Raw genomic sequence first — 12,317 nt, 5'->3', positions numbered from 1 at the left:
TGTGATGGAATGTACTGTCGTCCCTACATTTCAAGAAGAAGTAAGAATTGCAGTTGCAACAAAGCCTTGCTTGCCTACAAAGAGAGCAGCAATTTGGATTTGTTACTATGTTACCTAGAAGAATAACAAACTGTGCAAGGATGGAGGTTGTAGGAGCAAGGAGAAGTTGTCTGTAAAGTTGGTGGATGCCTATTTTCCATTTTGCAGTCCCTTGTCTCCCTCTTGTGGCCTCCTGGAGGCAACTAGCTGTGCAAAAAAAAGACAGCCTGGCGGCCGGCTGTTGCAGTGTTGCCCTCTCAGGCAACACTGAGTGACTGACTGAGCCTCACCGTCTTATATAAAGTTCAGACGGAACTTTGCACGTGTCATAGTGGAGCCCTCAGGATTCCAGAGCCAGCTTTCTGACATCATAATGGGGCCTCAGAGATAAAAGCCTGGGCCCAGGCAGTGTTGGTCAGTGCTGCTCAGCAGGCAGCACTGGACTGGACTGGATTACAGCTGATACAAGGTGTGAAGGAACAAGGGGTGGCTGTGGGCATGCACTTGCTGCCGCTGCCAGTGTTTATCTGCATGGCAGCAGGGCATTTGGGCGTTGCCAGGAAGGCGTTTTTATGTAGATTCCTCCTCTTTCAGCACTGCATTGTGGTGCAAGCAAAAGAAGCAAATCCTGTCTGGCTTCCTCTCCGGCCTTTATTCACCTCCCGTGTAGCTGTGAGTGTGTGAGCCTGCAGGGCCCCATGGAATTGCCTAGAAGTAGGCTGAATCGCTGCAAGGGCTGAACAGCAGTATCGGGCAGGCTCGGGCAACGCGCGGCCCGTTCGGGTTATCGCTTCTCGGCCTTTTGGCTAAGATCAAGTGTAGTATCTGTTCTTATCAGTTTAATATCTGATACGTCCCCTATCTGGGGACCATATATTAAATGGATTTTTAGAACAGGGAGATGGAAATAGAGCTTGCTCTGTCCACTCCACGCATTGACCTGGTATTGCAGTATTTCCAGGACCGGTGCACCCTTTCCTTATGTGTTGACTAAAAGCAGATTCCAAAAGTGTTTTTTGTCTTTGCTATTGTTTCTGTCTTTCTGAAGGGATCTCCCCTTTTAATCCCATTATTTCAACACCTGTTGGACAATGCATGAGTGATAATGAGCTCATTGATTAAATGCAATTAATGAATAGATTGCCACCTCTTGTTGTGTGTCGTCTGTGTTTCTGTGTTTCCGGCATTTCACATTGGAACACCTCATTCACCTTCCTTGTCTTCTCTCCGCCCTCCCTTTTAGGTAAGTTAAAGAGCTGCACCTGAGCCAGCCACTGATTGATTGATTGATTGATTGATTGATTGATTGATTGATTGATTGATGCAGCACAACAGTCAAATAGTGGAGTGGAGTAGGGGAACAGCAAACAGCCAATAAAGCAGCCCGCCCGCTCGCCTGCCCGCCACAATGGACCTACCTGTGTACACTAGATGGATGTGATGGAATGTACTGTCGTCCCTACATTTCAAGAAGAAGTAAGAATTGCAGTTGCAACAAAGCCTTGCTTGCCTACAAAGAGAGCAGCAATTTGGATTTGTTACTATGTTACCTAGAAGAATAACAAACTGTGCAAGGATGGAGGTTGTAGGAGCAAGGAGAAGTTGTCTGTAAAGTTGGTGGATGCCTATTTTCCATTTTGCAGTCCCTTGTCTCCCTCTTGTGGCCTCCTGGAGGCAACTAGCTGTGCAAAAAAAAGACAGCCTGGCGGCCGGCTGTTGCAGTGTTGCCCTCTCAGGCAACACTGAGTGACTGACTGAGCCTCACCGTCTTATATAAAGTTCAGACGGAACTTTGCACGTGTCATAGTGGAGCCCTCAGGATTCCAGAGCCAGCTTTCTGACATCATAATGGGGCCTCAGAGATAAAAGCCTGGGCCCAGGCAGTGTTGGTCAGTGCTGCTCAGCAGGCAGCACTGGACTGGACTGGATTACAGCTGATACAAGGTGTGAAGGAACAAGGGGTGGCTGTGGGCATGCACTTGCTGCCGCTGCCAGTGTTTATCTGCATGGCAGCAGGGCATTTGGGCGTTGCCAGGAAGGCGTTTTTATGTAGATTCCTCCTCTTTCAGCACTGCATTGTGGTGCAAGCAAAAGAAGCAAATCCTGTCTGGCTTCCTCTCCGGCCTTTATTCACCTCCCGTGTAGCTGTGAGTGTGTGAGCCTGCAGGGCCCCATGGAATTGCCTAGAAGTAGGCTGAATCGCTGCAAGGGCTGAACAGCAGTATCGGGCAGGCTCGGGCAACGCGCGGCCCGTTCGGGTTATCGCTTCTCGGCCTTTTGGCTAAGATCAAGTGTAGTATCTGTTCTTATCAGTTTAATATCTGATACGTCCCCTATCTGGGGACCATATATTAAATGGATTTTTAGAACAGGGAGATGGAAATAGAGCTTGCTCTGTCCACTCCACGCATTGACCTGGTATTGCAGTATTTCCAGGACCGGTGCACCCTTTCCTTATGTGTTGACTAAAAGCAGATTCCAAAAGTGTTTTTTGTCTTTGCTATTGTTTCTGTCTTTCTGAAGGGATCTCCCCTTTTAATCCCATTATTTCAACACCTGTTGGACAATGCATGAGTGATAATGAGCTCATTGATTAAATGCAATTAATGAATAGATTGCCACCTCTTGTTGTGTGTCGTCTGTGTTTCTGTGTTTCCGGCATTTCACATTGGAACACCTCATTCACCTTCCTTGTCTTCTCTCCGCCCTCCCTTTTAGGTAAGTTAAAGAGCTGCACCTGAGCCAGCCACTGATTGATTGATTGATTGATTGATTGATTGATTGATTGATGCAGCACAACAGTCAAATAGTGGAGTGGAGTAGGGGAACAGCAAACAGCCAATAAAGCAGCCCGCCCGCTCGCCTGCCCGCCACAATGGACCTACCTGTGTACACTAGATGGATGTGATGGAATGTACTGTCGTCCCTACATTTCAAGAAGAAGTAAGAATTGCAGTTGCAACAAAGCCTTGCTTGCCTACAAAGAGAGCAGCAATTTGGATTTGTTACTATGTTACCTAGAAGAATAACAAACTGTGCAAGGATGGAGGTTGTAGGAGCAAGGAGAAGTTGTCTGTAAAGTTGGTGGATGCCTATTTTCCATTTTGCAGTCCCTTGTCTCCCTCTTGTGGCCTCCTGGAGGCAACTAGCTGTGCAAAAAAAAGACAGCCTGGCGGCCGGCTGTTGCAGTGTTGCCCTCTCAGGCAACACTGAGTGACTGACTGAGCCTCACCGTCTTATATAAAGTTCAGACGGAACTTTGCACGTGTCATAGTGGAGCCCTCAGGATTCCAGAGCCAGCTTTCTGACATCATAATGGGGCCTCAGAGATAAAAGCCTGGGCCCAGGCAGTGTTGGTCAGTGCTGCTCAGCAGGCAGCACTGGACTGGACTGGATTACAGCTGATACAAGGTGTGAAGGAACAAGGGGTGGCTGTGGGCATGCACTTGCTGCCGCTGCCAGTGTTTATCTGCATGGCAGCAGGGCATTTGGGCGTTGCCAGGAAGGCGTTTTTATGTAGATTCCTCCTCTTTCAGCACTGCATTGTGGTGCAAGCAAAAGAAGCAAATCCTGTCTGGCTTCCTCTCCGGCCTTTATTCACCTCCCGTGTAGCTGTGAGTGTGTGAGCCTGCAGGGCCCCATGGAATTGCCTAGAAGTAGGCTGAATCGCTGCAAGGGCTGAACAGCAGTATCGGGCAGGCTCGGGCAACGCGCGGCCCGTTCGGGTTATCGCTTCTCGGCCTTTTGGCTAAGATCAAGTGTAGTATCTGTTCTTATCAGTTTAATATCTGATACGTCCCCTATCTGGGGACCATATATTAAATGGATTTTTAGAACAGGGAGATGGAAATAGAGCTTGCTCTGTCCACTCCACGCATTGACCTGGTATTGCAGTATTTCCAGGACCGGTGCACCCTTTCCTTATGTGTTGACTAAAAGCAGATTCCAAAAGTGTTTTTTGTCTTTGCTATTGTTTCTGTCTTTCTGAAGGGATCTCCCCTTTTAATCCCATTATTTCAACACCTGTTGGACAATGCATGAGTGATAATGAGCTCATTGATTAAATGCAATTAATGAATAGATTGCCACCTCTTGTTGTGTGTCGTCTGTGTTTCTGTGTTTCCGGCATTTCACATTGGAACACCTCATTCACCTTCCTTGTCTTCTCTCCGCCCTCCCTTTTAGGTAAGTTAAAGAGCTGCACCTGAGCCAGCCACTGATTGATTGATTGATTGATTGATTGATTGATTGATTGATTGATTGATGCAGCACAACAGTCAAATAGTGGAGTGGAGTAGGGGAACAGCAAACAGCCAATAAAGCAGCCCGCCCGCTCGCCTGCCCGCCACAATGGACCTACCTGTGTACACTAGATGGATGTGATGGAATGTACTGTCGTCCCTACATTTCAAGAAGAAGTAAGAATTGCAGTTGCAACAAAGCCTTGCTTGCCTACAAAGAGAGCAGCAATTTGGATTTGTTACTATGTTACCTAGAAGAATAACAAACTGTGCAAGGATGGAGGTTGTAGGAGCAAGGAGAAGTTGTCTGTAAAGTTGGTGGATGCCTATTTTCCATTTTGCAGTCCCTTGTCTCCCTCTTGTGGCCTCCTGGAGGCAACTAGCTGTGCAAAAAAAAGACAGCCTGGCGGCCGGCTGTTGCAGTGTTGCCCTCTCAGGCAACACTGAGTGACTGACTGAGCCTCACCGTCTTATATAAAGTTCAGACGGAACTTTGCACGTGTCATAGTGGAGCCCTCAGGATTCCAGAGCCAGCTTTCTGACATCATAATGGGGCCTCAGAGATAAAAGCCTGGGCCCAGGCAGTGTTGGTCAGTGCTGCTCAGCAGGCAGCACTGGACTGGACTGGATTACAGCTGATACAAGGTGTGAAGGAACAAGGGGTGGCTGTGGGCATGCACTTGCTGCCGCTGCCAGTGTTTATCTGCATGGCAGCAGGGCATTTGGGCGTTGCCAGGAAGGCGTTTTTATGTAGATTCCTCCTCTTTCAGCACTGCATTGTGGTGCAAGCAAAAGAAGCAAATCCTGTCTGGCTTCCTCTCCGGCCTTTATTCACCTCCCGTGTAGCTGTGAGTGTGTGAGCCTGCAGGGCCCCATGGAATTGCCTAGAAGTAGGCTGAATCGCTGCAAGGGCTGAACAGCAGTATCGGGCAGGCTCGGGCAACGCGCGGCCCGTTCGGGTTATCGCTTCTCGGCCTTTTGGCTAAGATCAAGTGTAGTATCTGTTCTTATCAGTTTAATATCTGATACGTCCCCTATCTGGGGACCATATATTAAATGGATTTTTAGAACAGGGAGATGGAAATAGAGCTTGCTCTGTCCACTCCACGCATTGACCTGGTATTGCAGTATTTCCAGGACCGGTGCACCCTTTCCTTATGTGTTGACTAAAAGCAGATTCCAAAAGTGTTTTTTGTCTTTGCTATTGTTTCTGTCTTTCTGAAGGGATCTCCCCTTTTAATCCCATTATTTCAACACCTGTTGGACAATGCATGAGTGATAATGAGCTCATTGATTAAATGCAATTAATGAATAGATTGCCACCTCTTGTTGTGTGTCGTCTGTGTTTCTGTGTTTCCGGCATTTCACATTGGAACACCTCATTCACCTTCCTTGTCTTCTCTCCGCCCTCCCTTTTAGGTAAGTTAAAGAGCTGCACCTGAGCCAGCCACTGATTGATTGATTGATTGATTGATTGATTGATTGATTGATTGATTGATTGATTGATTGATTGATTGATTGATTGATTGATTGATGCAGCACAACAGTCAAATAGTGGAGTGGAGTAGGGGAACAGCAAACAGCCAATAAAGCAGCCCGCCCGCTCGCCTGCCCGCCACAATGGACCTACCTGTGTACACTAGATGGATGTGATGGAATGTACTGTCGTCCCTACATTTCAAGAAGAAGTAAGAATTGCAGTTGCAACAAAGCCTTGCTTGCCTACAAAGAGAGCAGCAATTTGGATTTGTTACTATGTTACCTAGAAGAATAACAAACTGTGCAAGGATGGAGGTTGTAGGAGCAAGGAGAAGTTGTCTGTAAAGTTGGTGGATGCCTATTTTCCATTTTGCAGTCCCTTGTCTCCCTCTTGTGGCCTCCTGGAGGCAACTAGCTGTGCAAAAAAAGACAGCCTGGCGGCCGGCTGTTGCAGTGTTGCCCTCTCAGGCAACACTGAGTGACTGACTGAGCCTCACCGTCTTATATAAAGTTCAGACGGAACTTTGCACGTGTCATAGTGGAGCCCTCAGGATTCCAGAGCCAGCTTTCTGACATCATAATGGGGCCTCAGAGATAAAAGCCTGGGCCCAGGCAGTGTTGGTCAGTGCTGCTCAGCAGGCAGCACTGGACTGGACTGGATTACAGCTGATACAAGGTGTGAAGGAACAAGGGGTGGCTGTGGGCATGCACTTGCTGCCGCTGCCAGTGTTTATCTGCATGGCAGCAGGGCATTTGGGCGTTGCCAGGAAGGCGTTTTTATGTAGATTCCTCCTCTTTCAGCACTGCATTGTGGTGCAAGCAAAAGAAGCAAATCCTGTCTGGCTTCCTCTCCGGCCTTTATTCACCTCCCGTGTGGCTGTGAGTGTGTGAGCCTGCAGGGCCCCATGGAATTGCCTAGAAGTAGGCTGAATCGCTGCAAGGGCTGAACAGCAGTATCGGGCAGGCTCGGGCAACGCGCGGCCCGTTCGGGTTATCGCTTCTCGGCCTTTTGGCTAAGATCAAGTGTAGTATCTGTTCTTATCAGTTTAATATCTGATACGTCCCCTATCTGGGGACCATATATTAAATGGATTTTTAGAACAGGGAGATGGAAATAGAGCTTGCTCTGTCCACTCCACGCATTGACCTGGTATTGCAGTATTTCCAGGACCGGTGCACCCTTTCCTTATGTGTTGACTAAAAGCAGATTCCAAAAGTGTTTTTTGTCTTTGCTATTGTTTCTGTCTTTCTGAAGGGATCTCCCCTTTTAATCCCATTATTTCAACACCTGTTGGACAATGCATGAGTGATAATGAGCTCATTGATTAAATGCAATTAATGAATAGATTGCCACCTCTTGTTGTGTGTCGTCTGTGTTTCTGTGTTTCCGGCATTTCACATTGGAACACCTCATTCACCTTCCTTGTCTTCTCTCCGCCCTTTTAGGTAAGTTAAAGAGCTGCACCTGAGCCAGCCACTGATTGATTGATTGATTGATTGATTGATTGATTGATTGATTGATTGATTGATTGATTGATGCAGCACAACAGTCAAAGAGTGGAGTGGAGTAGGGGAACAGCAAACAGCCAATAAAGCAGCCCGCCCGCTCGCCTGCCCGCCACAATGGACCTACCTGTGTACACTAGATGGATGTGATGGAATGTACTGTCGTCCCTACATTTCAAGAAGAAGTAAGAATTGCAGTTGCAACAAAGCCTTGCTTGCCTACAAAGAGAGCAGCAATTTGGATTTGTTACTATGTTACCTAGAAGAATAACAAACTGTGCAAGGATGGAGGTTGTAGGAGCAAGGAGAAGTTGTCTGTAAAGTTGGTGGATGCCTATTTTCCATTTTGCAGTCCCTTGTCTCCCTCTTGTGGCCTCCTGGAGGCAACTAGCTGTGCAAAAAAAAGACAGCCTGGCGGCCGGCTGTTGCAGTGTTGCCCTCTCAGGCAACACTGAGTGACTGACTGAGCCTCACCGTCTTATATAAAGTTCAGACGGAACTTTGCACGTGTCATAGTGGAGCCCTCAGGATTCCAGAGCCAGCTTTCTGACATCATAATGGGGCCTCAGAGATAAAAGCCTGGGCCCAGGCAGTGTTGGTCAGTGCTGCTCAGCAGGCAGCACTGGACTGGACTGGATTACAGCTGATACAAGGTGTGAAGGAACAAGGGGTGGCTGTGGGCATGCACTTGCTGCCGCTGCCAGTGTTTATCTGCATGGCAGCAGGGCATTTGGGCGTTGCCAGGAAGGCGTTTTTATGTAGATTCCTCCTCTTTCAGCACTGCATTGTGGTGCAAGCAAAAGAAGCAAATCCTGTCTGGCTTCCTCTCCGGCCTTTATTCACCTCCCGTGTAGCTGTGAGTGTGTGAGCCTGCAGGGCCCCATGGAATTGCCTAGAAGTAGGCTGAATCGCTGCAAGGGCTGAACAGCAGTATCGGGCAGGCTCGGGCAACGCGCGGCCCGTTCGGGTTATCGCTTCTCGGCCTTTTGGCTAAGATCAAGTGTAGTATCTGTTCTTATCAGTTTAATATCTGATACGTCCCCTATCTGGGGACCATATATTAAATGGATTTTTAGAACAGGGAGATGGAAATAGAGCTTGCTCTGTCCACTCCACGCATTGACCTGGTATTGCAGTATTTCCAGGACCGGTGCACCCTTTCCTTATGTGTTGACTAAAAGCAGATTCCAAAAGTGTTTTTTGTCTTTGCTATTGTTTCTGTCTTTCTGAAGGGATCTCCCTTTTTAATCCCATTATTTCAACACCTGTTGGACAATGCATGAGTGATAATGAGCTCATTGATTATATGCAATTAATGAATAGATTGCCACCTCTTGTTGTGTGTCGTCTGTGTTTCTGTGTTTCCGGCATTTCACATTGGAACACCTCATTCACCTTCCTTGTCTTCTCTCCGCCCTCCCTTTTAGGTAAGTTAAAGAGCTGCACCTGAGCCAGCCACTGATTGATTGATTGATTGATTGATTGATTGATTGATTGATTGATTGATGCAGCACAACAGTCAAATAGTGGAGTGGAGTAGGGGAACAGCAAACAGCCAATAAAGCAGCCCGCCCGCTCGCCTGCCCGCCACAATGGACCTACCTGTGTACACTAGATGGATGTGATGGAATGTACTGTCGTCCCTACATTTCAAGAAGAAGTAAGAATTGCAGTTGCAACAAAGCCTTGCTTGCCTACAAAGAGAGCAGCAATTTGGATTTGTTACTATGTTACCTAGAAGAATAACAAACTGTGCAAGGATGGAGGTTGTAGGAGCAAGGAGAAGTTGTCTGTAAAGTTGGTGGATGCCTATTTTCCATTTTGCAGTCCCTTGTCTCCCTCTTGTGGCCTCCTGGAGGCAACTAGCTGTGCAAAAAAAAGACAGCCTGGCGGCCGGCTGTTGCAGTGTTGCCCTCTCAGGCAACACTGAGTGACTGACTGAGCCTCACCGTCTTATATAAAGTTCAGACGGAACTTTGCACGTGTCATAGTGGAGCCCTCAGGATTCCAGAGCCAGCTTTCTGACATCATAATGGGGCCTCAGAGATAAAAGCCTGGGCCCAGGCAGTGTTGGTCAGTGCTGCTCAGCAGGCAGCACTGGACTGGACTGGATTACAGCTGATACAAGGTGTGAAGGAACAAGGGGTGGCTGTGGGCATGCACTTGCTGCCGCTGCCAGTGTTTATCTGCATGGCAGCAGGGCATTTGGGCGTTGCCAGGAAGGCGTTTTTATGTAGATTCCTCCTCTTTCAGCACTGCATTGTGGTGCAAGCAAAAGAAGCAAATCCTGTCTGGCTTCCTCTCCGGCCTTTATTCACCTCCCGTGTAGCTGTGAGTGTGTGAGCCTGCAGGGCCCCATGGAATTGCCTAGAAGTAGGCTGAATCGCTGCAAGGGCTGAACAGCAGTATCGGGCAGGCTCGGGCAACGCGCGGCCCGTTCGGGTTATCGCTTCTCGGCCTTTTGGCTAAGATCAAGTGTAGTATCTGTTCTTATCAGTTTAATATCTGATACGTCCCCTATCTGGGGACCATATATTAAATGGATTTTTAGAACAGGGAGATGGAAATAGAGCTTGCTCTGTCCACTCCACGCATTGACCTGGTATTGCAGTATTTCCAGGACCGGTGCACCCTTTCCTTATGTGTTGACTAAAAGCAGATTCCAAAAGTGTTTTTTGTCTTTGCTATTGTTTCTGTCTTTCTGAAGGGATCTCCCCTTTTAATCCCATTATTTCAACACCTGTTGGACAATGCATGAGTGATAATGAGCTCATTGATTAAATGCAATTAATGAATAGATTGCCACCTCTTGTTGTGTGTCGTCTGTGTTTCTGTGTTTCCGGCATTTCACATTGGAACACCTCATTCACCTTCCTTGTCTTCTCTCCGCCCTCCCTTTTAGGTAAGTTAAAGAGCTGCACCTGAGCCAGCCACTTGATTGATTGATTGATTGATTGATTGATTGATTGATTGATTGATTGATGCAGCACAACAGTCAAATAGTGGAGTGGAGTAGGGGAACAGCAAACAGCCAATAAAGCAGCCCGCCCGCTCGCCTGCCCGCCACAATGGACCTACCTGTGTACACTAGATGGATGTGATGGAATGTACTGTCGTCCCTACATTTCAAGAAGAAGTAAGAATTGCAGTTGCAACAAAGCCTTGCTTGCCTACAAAGAGAGCAGCAATTTGGATTTGTTACTATGTTACCTAGAAGAATAACAAACTGTGCAAGGATGGAGGTTGTAGGAGCAAGGAGAAGTTGTCTGTAAAGTTGGTGGATGCCTATTTTCCATTTTGCAGTCCCTTGTCTCCCTCTTGTGGCCTCCTGGAGGCAACTAGCTGTGCAAAAAAAAGACAGCCTGGCGGCCGGCTGTTGCAGTGTTGCCCTCTCAGGCAACACTGAGTGACTGACTGAGCCTCACCGTCTTATATAAAGTTCAGACGGAACTTTGCACGTGTCATAGTGGAGCCCTCAGGATTCCAGAGCCAGCTTTCTGACATCATAATGGGGCCTCAGAGATAAAAGCCTGGGCCCAGGCAGTGTTGGTCAGTGCTGCTCAGCAGGCAGCACTGGACTGGACTGGATTACAGCTGATACAAGGTGTGAAGGAACAAGGGGTGGCTGTGGGCATGCACTTGCTGCCGCTGCCAGTGTTTATCTGCATGGCAGCAGGGCATTTGGGCGTTGCCAGGAAGGTGTTTTTATGTAGATTCCTCCTCTTTCAGCACTGCATTGTGGTGCAAGCAAAAGAAGCAAATCCTGTCTGGCTTCCTCTCCGGCCTTTATTCACCTCCCGTGTAGCTGTGAGTGTGTGAGCCTGCAGGGCCCCATGGAATTGCCTAGAAGTAGGCTGAATCGCTGCAAGGGCTGAACAGCAGTATCGGGCAGGCTCGGGCAACGCGCGGCCCGTTCGGGTTATCGCTTCTCGGCCTTTTGGCTAAGATCAAGTGTAGTATCTGTTCTTATCAGTTTAATATCTGATACGTCCCCTATCTGGGGACCATATATTAAATGGATTTTTAGAACAGGGAGATGGAAATAGAGCTTGCTCTGTCCACTCCACGCATTGACCTGGTATTGCAGTATTTCCAGGACCGGTGCACCCTTTCCTTATGTGTTGACTAAAAGCAGATTCCAAAAGTGTTTTTTGTCTTTGCTATTGTTTCTGTCTTTCTGAAGGGATCTCCCCTTTTAATCCCATTATTTCAACACCTGTTGGACAATGCATGAGTGATAATGAGCTCATTGATTAAATGCAATTAATGAATAGATTGCCACCTCTTGTTGTGTGTCGTCTGTGTTTCTGTGTTTCCGGCATTTCACATTGGAACACCTCATTCACCTTCCTTGTCTTCTCTCCGTCCTCCCTTTTAGGTAAGTTAAAGAGCTGCACCTGAGCCAGCCACTGATTGATTGATTGATTGATTGATTGATTGATTGATTGATTGATTGATTGATTGATGCAGCACAACAGTCAAATAGTGGAGTGGAGTAGGGGAACAGCAAACAGCCAATAAAGCAGCCCGCCCGCTCGCCTGCCCGCCACAATGGACCTACCTGTGTACACTAGATGGATGTGATGGAATGTACTGTCGTCCCTACATTTCAAGAAGAAGTAAGAATTGCAGTTGCAACAAAGCCTTGCTTGCCTACAAAGAGAGCAGCAATTTGGATTTGTTACTATGTTACCTAGAAGAATAACAAACTGTGCAAGGATGGAGGTTGTAGGAGCAAGGAGAAGTTGTCTGTAAAGTTGGTGGATGCCTATTTTCCATTTTGCAGTCCCTTGTCTCCCTCTTGTGGCCTCCTGGAGGCAACTAGCTGTGCAAAAAAAAGACAGCCTGGCGGCCGGCTGTTGCAGTGTTGCCCTCTCAGGCAACACTGAGTGACTGACTGAGCCTCACCGTCTTATATAAAGTTCAGACGGAACTTTGCACGTGTCATAGTGGAGCCCTCAGGATTCCAGAGCCAGCTTTCTGACATCATAATGGGGCCTCAGAGATAAAAGCCTGGGCCCAGGCAGTGTTGGTCAGTGCTGCTCAGCAGGC

At 47.8% G+C, this 12,317-nt stretch overlaps 8 non-coding genes across 8 annotated transcripts; all 8 read left to right on the top strand.

Annotated features, from left to right (window-relative positions):
- The first annotated feature begins 825 nt into the window (after positions 1–825).
- LOC142711526 (U2 spliceosomal RNA) lies at positions 826–1,016 on the top strand. Its single transcript, XR_012869930.1, has one exon. It is a non-coding gene; the product is annotated as a U2 spliceosomal RNA (small nuclear RNA).
- Positions 1,017–2,300: 1,284 nt separating this feature from the next.
- Positions 2,301–2,491, top strand: LOC142711525 (U2 spliceosomal RNA). Its single transcript, XR_012869929.1, has one exon. It is a non-coding gene; the product is annotated as a U2 spliceosomal RNA (small nuclear RNA).
- A 1,276-nt stretch (positions 2,492–3,767) lies between these two features.
- Positions 3,768–3,958, top strand: LOC142711523 (U2 spliceosomal RNA). Its single transcript, XR_012869927.1, has one exon. It is a non-coding gene; the product is annotated as a U2 spliceosomal RNA (small nuclear RNA).
- Positions 3,959–5,242: 1,284 nt separating this feature from the next.
- Positions 5,243–5,433, top strand: LOC142711522 (U2 spliceosomal RNA). The gene has a single exon (XR_012869926.1). It is a non-coding gene; the product is annotated as a U2 spliceosomal RNA (small nuclear RNA).
- A 1,319-nt stretch (positions 5,434–6,752) lies between these two features.
- Positions 6,753–6,943, top strand: LOC142711521 (U2 spliceosomal RNA). Its single transcript, XR_012869925.1, has one exon. It is a non-coding gene; the product is annotated as a U2 spliceosomal RNA (small nuclear RNA).
- A 1,292-nt stretch (positions 6,944–8,235) lies between these two features.
- Positions 8,236–8,426, top strand: LOC142711520 (U2 spliceosomal RNA). Its single transcript, XR_012869924.1, has one exon. It is a non-coding gene; the product is annotated as a U2 spliceosomal RNA (small nuclear RNA).
- A 1,284-nt stretch (positions 8,427–9,710) lies between these two features.
- LOC142711519 (U2 spliceosomal RNA) lies at positions 9,711–9,901 on the top strand. Its single transcript, XR_012869923.1, has one exon. It is a non-coding gene; the product is annotated as a U2 spliceosomal RNA (small nuclear RNA).
- Positions 9,902–11,186: 1,285 nt separating this feature from the next.
- Positions 11,187–11,377, top strand: LOC142711518 (U2 spliceosomal RNA). The gene has a single exon (XR_012869922.1). It is a non-coding gene; the product is annotated as a U2 spliceosomal RNA (small nuclear RNA).
- Positions 11,378–12,317: the final 940 nt, after the last annotated feature.

Source organism: Rhinoderma darwinii, unplaced genomic scaffold, assembly GCF_050947455.1.
Source record: "Rhinoderma darwinii isolate aRhiDar2 unplaced genomic scaffold, aRhiDar2.hap1 Scaffold_4282, whole genome shotgun sequence".
Taxonomy (NCBI): domain Eukaryota; kingdom Metazoa; phylum Chordata; class Amphibia; order Anura; family Rhinodermatidae; genus Rhinoderma; species Rhinoderma darwinii.
The sequence above is the reverse complement of the archived record's forward strand: the minus strand, read 5'-3'. Positions and strand labels throughout refer to the sequence as shown.